Here is a 9,944-nt window from a genome sequence, read left to right as displayed (position 1 = left end):
AGCGAGGCGCACCCGGTTGGGGGGGGCCGCGCGCCGACCCGATGCGGAAGAGCGGGCCGGGACAAGACGAGACGCCGGGCGAGGCAGGCGGCCAAGCGGGGAGGGGGGGCGCCGGGGGACACCTCCGGCGCGGCCGACCGCCACCAGGACGCACGCGGGGGTCTCACCGCCAGCAGCCTCCGAGCACGGAGGCGGCCCCGCGTGGCACCTGGAGCGGCCGACCAGGCCCCTTCAGCGATCCCTGCGGCTCCCCCACCGCCACGCCCAGTCGCACGCGGCCAGAGCCCCCGGAACCCGCTTTTCCCCCCACACGCACCGCAAGGCCGACCCAAACCCTCCGGGCGCCCACCGGGCCGCCACCGACCTGGCCCCGAAGGCGCGCGCCGTGGGTACGCGGACACCGGGCCAACCAGCGTGGCCGGCGGCGGCGACGCCCCCAGAAGGCGGAGCCGGGTTCGGGCCCAGACGGGGCGGCCAACAGCATAAAAGCCGGTGAGCCGCTCGGGGAAGAGAGGATCGGCAGGCGGCGGACAGGGAAAAGGAGCACAAGGCAGGCAAGGAGCCAGGGGGCCACGGAGACAAGGGCACGGGGAACCCGCAGGGGGCTAACTCGGGCAAGCAACCCTCAGGCACGGCCGGGCCACCAGGAAAACACGGCCACGGGATCCCACCGCCACAGACACGAGGGCGGTCCCGCGGCGCCCCGCCTGGGACGCCGAACGGCCCTTGGGCAGCCCACCGAGCAACCCCCTCACGAGCCCCGGGTCCCACCACCGGCGGCCCCGAAGCAACCTCAGCCACAAGCCCAACACCAGGGGCCACATGTCGCCCGTTTCTCGTCCGTCCCGGACCCGGTCCCGCTCCGGGAGACCGGCGCGCCGCCCCGTGGGGACGGCTCGCTCCCCAAGGACCAGGCGGCCCCACACCCCGCGCCACGCGAACGCGGTCATCGGCAGCGGTCGCGGCTCGGCACGGGAGCGGGCGGAGAGCCGGCTCACAGCGGGGAGCGGCGTCGCGCGCCAGACGGAGTGCCACGCGCACCCGCCGCTCGCAGCAGCCTTCCCATCCGCTAGGACGTCGGGCCCGGCCCAGCGGGATCCTCCCCCAACTCGGAAGGGGGAGGCGCGGGCCACAGTAGACGACGAGCCGCGCGCTCGGCCCCCACCGCGGGGTCCGGCGGAACCCTCACTGTCCCCCCACCTCATCCCGTCGAGGCGGGGACAGCGGAGGAGGAGGGTTCTCTGCAGGCGAGTCGCTACGGCAGCGCTACCACAACACAGAGAGAGGCGGCGGGCCGGGGGATCCGGTACCCCAAGGCACACCTCTCGGATCGCTAGAGAAGGCTTTCTCACCGAGGGTGGGTCACGCTCCCCACCCGCCAGTCGCCCCTCGTCGGGCCCGCAGAGGCACTCAGGGACGCCTGGGGAAGGGAGGGGGCCTGCGGCGCGAGAAGAAACCTGCGGCAACCTTGAGCGTTTGCGGTCAGGGCAGGGGCCCGGCCGGCGCGCGTGCGCACAGCCCCCAAGGCCCCCCGCCGTCCACCCACCTCCTTTCTGTGAGGCAAGGCGCCTCCAGTTAACCCACACACGACCGATCGGAGGCAGAACGGCAGCCCCTCGGCGGCCGGCCGGCGCACGCGTGGCCGGCCCGAGCCCACCGCAACCGCTCACACGGCCCGCGCTCACCCGCCAGAGGGGAGCACGGGACGTGCGCTCGCCAGACCAGGCGGCGCCCTTCCCCGCGTGGGAGGGGCGCGTCTCACTCAACCGCCTCGACCCGCACAGCCAACGCGCTCCCTCAGGACCCACGCGCGGACACCACGGCGGCGACCGGAGGAGGGGGCGCTGGGGGCGGGAGCGACACACCACCGCTCGGCCTCGGGCACCTGAGAGACAGCCCGGGGCGCTCCAGGAGCACCGCAAAGGCCCAGGCGGAGCCAGCGCTCGTGCAATACCCGAGAGGGCAGCACGGCGGGCCAGCGGGACAGCACCCCCACCGCCGCGGAGGGGGGCGGCCCACGAGGCGACGACCACAAGAGGCGAAAGCGAGGGGTGCCTGCTGCGTCAGAGGACCCCCGCCGACCCACGCCGGACGCCACGAGGCAGGCGGCGGGGTCGGGACAGCGAGGTCGGGCCGGGTTCCGCACCCCAGTGCCTCCCAACGCACCGCCCACAGGCGGGGATGGGAGACGGGGGAAACCCCGCGGGCGGGACGAGAAGAACGGGTCTCATTCACCACGAATGCCCGCCCCTCGCCCGTCGCGGCTCGGTCCCGGCCCGGGAGAGCGTGACATCACCACATCGATCAGGGAAAGCATCCCCGGAGCAGGGTCGGCCGGCCAGCCACAGCCTCCCCAGAGGCCAGCGAGCAGATCAGCCTGGCCATCCCCAGCCCCAGGACAGGGGCGGCAGACAACCCGGCAGAGACGAGGAATGCCTGACACGCACGGCACGGAGCCAGCGGGAGTGGGGTTGTCACGGCCGCCCCAGGTGCCCGCAGCGGGGAGCGCACGGTGGCACGGTAAGCCCGCGCCACCTTCCCCGCCGCCCCCAGGTGGGTCAGAGACCCGGACCCAAGGCGGCACCGGGAGCTGGGACGCTCGGATGCATGAGAGACCGGGCACACGGGCCCCAGCAGGCGGCTCAAGCACGAGCAGGGCCGGCTAGCCGGGTCACCGGGAGGCCGAAGACCCGCGACGCATCCAAGAGACCCAACCTCTCCAGCGACAGGTCGCCAGAGGACAGCGTGTCAGCAATAACCCGGTGGCCCAAAATGCCGGCTCGGAGTGAAACATATACCTCCCCAGGAGACAGGAGGTCGAGTCACCGACCACGCCGCCGGCCCAGGGAACCCGCGACACGGGCATCTGTCCCCAAAATCGCCACCATCGCAGCCAGACACGGAGCACCCAGGGCCCTCTGGTCGACCCCAGGACACACGCCGGAGCAGCGCCGGGCCAGGGACGTCCTCCCGGCCACCCGTGCCACGCAGGGGCCGGCCCGAGTCTCCAGAGCGAGACTCGGAAGCGTTTTCGGCCGTCCCCTCGTACGACCGGGACACACGAGGGACCGAAGGCCGGCCAGGTGTGACCTCTCGGGCCGCACGCGCGCTCAGGGAGCGCTCTCCGACTCCCCACGGGGACTTGCAAACAACAGGTCACGGCAGAGGGACCGCTCCCCGGCACCCGGGGGACGAGGCAGGACGGTCCCCGGCTCCCCACGGGGACTTGGAGAAAAAATTCGGCCGCTGCCTCAGACGGCCAGGATGCGCGCGGGCCCGCGACCGGGCCGGGAAGGGTGTCCCCAGCCTCCCGCCCCAAGCCCGGTGGGTCCCCGCGGGTCGCGGGTCAGGCCTCGGGAGCCGCGGCGTGCTGGTCGACCAACCCCGGCAGCCCCACACCCGGCTCTGGCCCGAAAGCGCAGCGACAACCTCTCCCCACATAAGCCTGCACGCCTGAGCTCTGACTCACAAGTGACGCGCCAGAGCTCTGGCGCGACCGGGACAGCCCGGCTGACGACCGCGGTCTTTCCGGAGCTCTGCCTAGCTCACAGCGGGGACGGTCCCCTCCCTCGGCAGCTGCCACCGCAGCTCCGGAAGCCAAGGGAACGATATAAAAGCGGCCGCCAGATGGAGTCCGACAACCGTCGCGAACGTCACCAAGACAGATCCGGATGGCAGGCCGGCCCGCGGACCGCAAAACCGAAACCGTGAGTCGAGAGACGCTATCCCGAGGCCGAAAACGCAGCCCCTGTACCCCAACCCCACAGAAACGGTCCCCAAACCCTGTCTCTGCATGGACCGCGACACAGTCAGAAGACAACCCACGGCGTGTGGATGTTCGGAGAGGCATCTCGGTGGGAGAAACAACAAGCAAGGACTCGGTCGCGGGTCGTTGAGGACACAGGGAGACACAGAATGCGTAGGCTCTTCCTGAATCCAGACAGAGAAGGAGGGAGGGAGGGAGGGAGGGAGGGAGGGAGGGCGGGCGGGCGGGCGGGCAGGCAGGCAGGAAAACATAAAGAAGGAAACAGAGAAAGAAAGAAAGGAAGGAAAACCTAAAGGAGAGAAAGGAAGAAAAGAGAAGAGAAGAGAAGACAAATATCAATATAAGTACTTACATTTGTATATAGGTATAACATATAAAACTACATTAAAATAGAAAAAAATTTATATGCATACACATGAATAAACAGATAAAAATGAATAAATAAAAAATAAGGTAACATAACATAAGCAAATAGGCCAGGCGCGGTGGCTGACGCCTGTGATCCCAGCACTTTCAGAGGCTGGGGGAGAGAGAGAGAAAAAAAAATGAAAGAAAGAAAGAAAGAAAGAAAGAAAGAAAGAAAGAGAGAGAGAGAAAGAGAGAGAGAAAGAAAGAAAGACAGAAAGAAAGAAGAAAGAGAGAGAGAGAGGGAGAAAGACAGCGAGAAAGAAAGGCGAGAGAAGAAAGAAAAAAAAAAGAAAGAGGAAAGACAGGAAGAAAGACAAAGCAAGAAAGCAAGATAACAAGACAGCAAGAAAGCACGACAGAAAGAGAGAAAGAGACAGAAAGAAAAAGCAAGAAAGCAGCAGAGAGAGAGAGAGAGAGAGAGCGCGCGAGCGCGAGCGAGCGAGCGAGCAATCGAGAGAGAGAGAGAGAGAGAGAGAGAGAGAGAGAGAGAGGAGGAGGAGGCGGCGAGGCGAGGCGAGGCGAGGCGAGGCGAGGCGAGGCGAGGCGAATCTACCTGCTTTCACTACATGTGGGGAGAATCAGGAAAGCCCCCACTAACAACAAGGCCTGAAGTGGAGCTGCCATCTCTGAAATCCGAGCAGAAGAGTCCACACGGGTTAAAGACACGAAGAAAGTCAGGGAAACAACTGCTCAAAGAGAAGAACAATCTGGCCCAGCCAGGGTCTGTCTCCTGAAGTTGTGTGGGCAACGAGGGAGTGGGACGGAGGGAGGGAGTGGGACGGAGGGAGGGAGGGAGGGAGGGCCTCCGAGGCTCGTGTCAAACAATAAATGATAATAAAATAAAAGGAAGTTAAAAAAAAAAATTGCGCATCATTCGTAGCATCACTGACGCCTCGAAAGGCGAGAGGCATGTGTTTATGTCACTGTGGGACTGTTTTCTTTTTTCTTTTTTTTTCTTCTTCCCTCTTTTCCCGGAAACTCACTTTTTAATTATTTCATTTTCCTTTTCTTTTTTTTTTTTAATTTTTAATTTTACTTTCATTTTTACTTTTATTTTTAATTGTTTGAGAGGTTGTCTCCCTCTCTCGCCCAGGCTGGTGTACAGTGGCGCGATCTCGGCTCACTGCAACCTCCGCCTCCCAGGTTCAAGTGATTCTCCTGCCTCAGCTCGGCCTCCCGAGTAGCTGAGATTACAGACGCGCACGACCATGCCCGGCTAATTTTTGGTATTTTGACTAGAGACGGACGGGGTTTCACCATACTGGCCCTGCTGGTCTGACCACCTCGTGATCCAGCGATCCACCACCCTCGGCGTCCCAAAGTGCTGGGATGACAGGCTTGAGCCACCGCGCCGGGCCTAGTTATTCCTTTTATTTTATTTCAAATTTTTAATTGTACGTATGCATGTATGCATGTATGTATGTATGTATGCATGCATGCATGCATGTATCTATCCTTTTTTTTTTTTTTTTTTGAGACGGACAGAGAGAGACAGTGAGAAACAGAGAGAGAGAGAGAGAGAGAGAGAGAGAGAGAGAGACAGACAGACAGAGAGAGAGAGAGAGAAACAGACGGGGGGGAAGAGAGAGAGAGAGAGAGAGAGAGAGAGAGAGAGAGAGACCAACAGACAGAAGGACAGGCAGAGAAAGAGAGTAAGACAGAAGACAGACACAGGGACACAGGGAGAGAGACAAGCGGGGGGGGGGGAGAGAGAGAGAGAGAGAGAGAGAGAGCTCCCAGACATCACGAAGCCGTTTCAATGACATATTCTCTCTGGTCTTTGTCTGGGGATATTCAGTTTTTCACCGTAGGCCTCAAGGGCTCCCAGATGTCCCTTTGGAATCTCTACAAAGAGAGTGTCTCCAACCTGCCTAATCAAAAGAAAGGTGTAACTCTTTAGGATGAGTCCACACATCGCAAAGCAGTTTCTCAAATACATTCTTTCTATTTTTCATCTGGGAATATTCGGTGATTCACCATAGGCCTAAAGGGACTCCCAAAAATCCATTCAGAGAGACTGCCCAAAAAAAGTGTTTCTAACCTGATGAATCCAAAGAATGGTGTATCGCTAAGAGATCAATCTACGCATCACAAATCAATGTGACAGATAGCCTCTCTCTGGTTTTAATCTGTGGATAGTCTGTTTTCCAACGTAGGCCTCAATGGGTTTCCAAATGTCCCCTCACAGATTCTACGGAAAGCGTGTTTCCAACCTCCTGGTTCAAAAGAATTATCCGTTCGAGGTGAATCCACACGTCAAAAAGCAGTTTCACCAGCAGCAGTTTTTCTCCTTTTCCTCTGGGGATGTTCACTTTCACCAGGAGCCACAAAGGGCTCCCAAATGTCCCTTCGAAGATTCTGCAAAGAACTGCTTCCAATCGGCCGCGTGCAGCGGCTCACGCCTGTCATCCCAGCATTTTGGGAGGCAGAGGCGGGTGGATCACCTGAGGTCAGGAGTTCGAGACCAGCCTGGCCAAAACGGTGAAACCCCATCTCTACCAAGAACACAAAAAATTTGCCGGGCTTGGTAGCGGGTGCCTGTAATCCCAACTACTTGGGAGGCTGAGGCAGGAGAATCCCTTCAACTGGAAGGCAGAGGTTGCAGTGAGCCGAGATGGTGTCACTGCACTCCAGCCTGGGGGACAGAGTGAGAGTCTGTCTTAAAAAAAATAAAAATATTAAGAAAAAAATACTACTACAACAACAACAACAACAACAACAACAACAACAACAACAACAGCAACAACAACAAAATGCTTCCAATCTGCTGAATCAACAGAAAGGTTTAACTCAGTAAGAGGAATCTACACATCGCTAAAAAGCAGTTTTACAGATAGCTTCTTGTTAGTTTTTATCTACAGTTTCCTGGTTTTCACCCTAGGCCTCGAATAGCTCCCAAATGTCCTTTTGCAGATTCTACAAAAGGGCCGCTTCCAACCTGGTATATCAAAAGAAAGGTTTCACTCTGTGAGATGAATCCACACACGACAAAGCAGTTTCAGAGACAGCTTCTTTCTAGTTTTTATTTGGGGATATTCGGTTTTTCACACTAGGCCTCAGTGGGCTCCCAAAGGTATACTCGCGGATTCTACAGAAAGAGTGCTTCAAACCTCCTCAATCAAAAATTAGTTGTAATTCGGTGCCATGAATCCACACATCACAAAGCAGTATCATAGAGAGCTTCTTTCTATTTCTCTGGTGGGGATACTCGGTTTTTCACAACAGGCCCCAATGGGCTCCCAAATGTCCATTCTGCTTCCAAACTGCTGAATCCAAAGGCAGTTTTAACTCGGTATGATGAATCCACACGTCACAAAGCTGTTTCATGAAGACCTTCTCTCTCGTTTTTATCTGAAAACATAAGATTTTTTCACCATACGACACAAGGGTCTCCGAAATGTACACAGAGAGATTCAACCAAAAAACCCTTCCAACCTGCTGAGTAAAAAGAAAGGTTTAACTCTGCGAGACGAATACACACACGACAAAAGCAGTTTCACAGAGAAAGGTGTTTTTTTTGTTTGTTTGTTTGCTTGCTTGCTTGCTTGCTTGCTTGCTTGCTTGCTTTTTGGTTTGTTTTCTTGGTTTTTTTTTTTTTTTTTTTGGAGACGCACTTCCGCTCTTGTTGCTCAGACTGGAGCGCAATGGCGCCATCTCGCCTCACTGCGACCTCCGCCTCCCAGGTTCAAGCAATTCTCCTGCCTCCGTTTCCCTTCCCGAGTAGCTGGGATTACAGGCATGTGCCACCACGCCCGGCTAATTTTGTATTTTCAGTAGAGACGGGGTTTCTCCATGTGGGTCAGTCTTGTCTCGAACTGCCGACCTCAGGTGATCTGCCAGCCTCGGCCTCCCAAAGTGCTGGGATGACAGGCGTGAGCCACCGCGCCCGTACAATTGTATTGTATCGTATTGTATTGTATTTACATTGATTGATTGATTGATTCATTGATTGATGCTGCCTGATCAAAGGTCACTCAGGCCCAGTCGTCAAAGTGGCGATTTCCTAGGCAACAAGGAAGGGGGGAGCTTGGAGGTGGGGGCGGGGGCGGTGGAGAAGACACAGTTGCCCCAGGCTGTGCGCAGGCGGCCTGAGCTTCCTTCCTCTGTTGAGGCCTCCATTTTCAGAGTAACAGTGGCCGCTAGGTGATGCCCGACGTCTGCCAATGAGACTGTCAGCCCGGAATGAATTGGGATCGCCTGGAGGGTGAGGCGGGAGGGGGAAGGATGGAGGCCCCCACAGCACAGTGGGTCACCGCGCCCTTCCAGGCGATCCCCACAACTAATCGACCAGGGCCCCTGGGGGCACACAGCCTAAGACCCCAGCCATCGGATCATCTGGAACTTCTGTCCGAAGACGAGAGACGAGAGACCGACTGGAAATTCTCTCGGTCAAGGTCCAAACCTAAAAGAATCACTGACACAGACACCAGGACTAACTAAGACAATTTGTAAAAGTTTCCGTGTTTTGGGTGAATCCGCGTATTTCTGGATCACAAAATTACTGATTTTGAACATTGCGGTTTTTCTACTCCTTACGTGTACGGTCCTGTGATAGACAGACCAGGGGACTCCTCAGCTCAGAGTCCATGAGGCCAGAAGCTGACATCCTAAATTTCTATGTAGAATGAATTTCAGCAAGCCAGCCAAACACTCTGCCGTAAAACTGTCCGGAAGACAAGCGGTGGTGTTTCGGGGGCGGACTGGGGGGGGAGGGGGGGGGGAGCCGGGTGCGGTACGCTCACGCCTGTCATCCCCGCACTTTGGGAGGCCGAGGGCAGGCGGATCCCTCGAGATGGTGGCCATTGCACTCCAGCGTGGGCAACAAGAGCGAAAACTCCGTCCAAAACAAGAACAACAACAGAAACGTTAAGTGCCGTCTGCTGTTATTTTTGCTTCCCACCCCGAGAAGAACAGAATACAGCTGTTGTCTCCCTGCCCGCCTGCCTGCCTGCCTGCCTGCCTGCCTGCCTGTCTGCGTGCCTGTCTGTCTGTCTGTCTGTCTGTCTGTCTGTCTGTCTGTGACAGGGTCTCGCTCTGTCTTTCGCCCAGACTGGAGTGCAGTGACACCATTGTGGCTCACTGCAGCCTCAACTTCCCCGGGGTTAGGGGATTCTTCTAAGGGATCCTACGGCCTCGGCCTCCCAAAGTGTTGGGGTTACAGGCGTGAGCCATCAGCACCCGGCCTGAGTTCATACATCTGGTCTCACTACGCCTTAACCACACGCCCGTGAAGCACTCAAGTCAAGAGAGAGTCGGCAAGAGACTTTCAGCATTCTCTCCCAAAACCAGTGAGGTGGATGGCGGCCCTGTGTTTCCCAAGCTCCTGTGGTTTTAGGTGGCCACGCGTAGAGGATAGATAGATTTCAAATGTTTCCAGAGAGGCGCAAGCCACAGTCATTCAGGACATCCGAGCGCGAGATGGGGTTTCTGACAGCGACTTAAGGGCCAGGGAGGGCCAGAGTCTGCCGGGGCCCTCGTTCCAGTGCTGGGGCCGATGGAACCCAAGGCTGAGGGAGCCAGCAGTCCGCACAGAGAGAGCTCCAGCCCTAGGCCCCACCGTGCAGACCGACTCAGAAGGAAGAGAGTCCCTCATCCTACATACGTCACATCCCTCCACTGAACTTGGGAGCGGATCCGTTTTCCAAACATGAGGTGACTCTCGGTTCGAAATGGATCACAAGGGGCCGGGCTTTCCAGAGTCGGCATGATAAAGAAGTCATTCTGTGGCACAGAACGAGGTGTGGCTCTTATCTAGACTCCGCAGTGAAAG

Source organism: Macaca fascicularis, chromosome 10 (assembly GCF_037993035.2).
Source record: "Macaca fascicularis isolate 582-1 chromosome 10, T2T-MFA8v1.1".
NCBI lineage: Eukaryota > Metazoa > Chordata > Mammalia > Primates > Cercopithecidae > Macaca > Macaca fascicularis.
The sequence above is the reverse complement of the archived record's forward strand: the minus strand, read 5'-3'. Positions refer to the sequence as shown.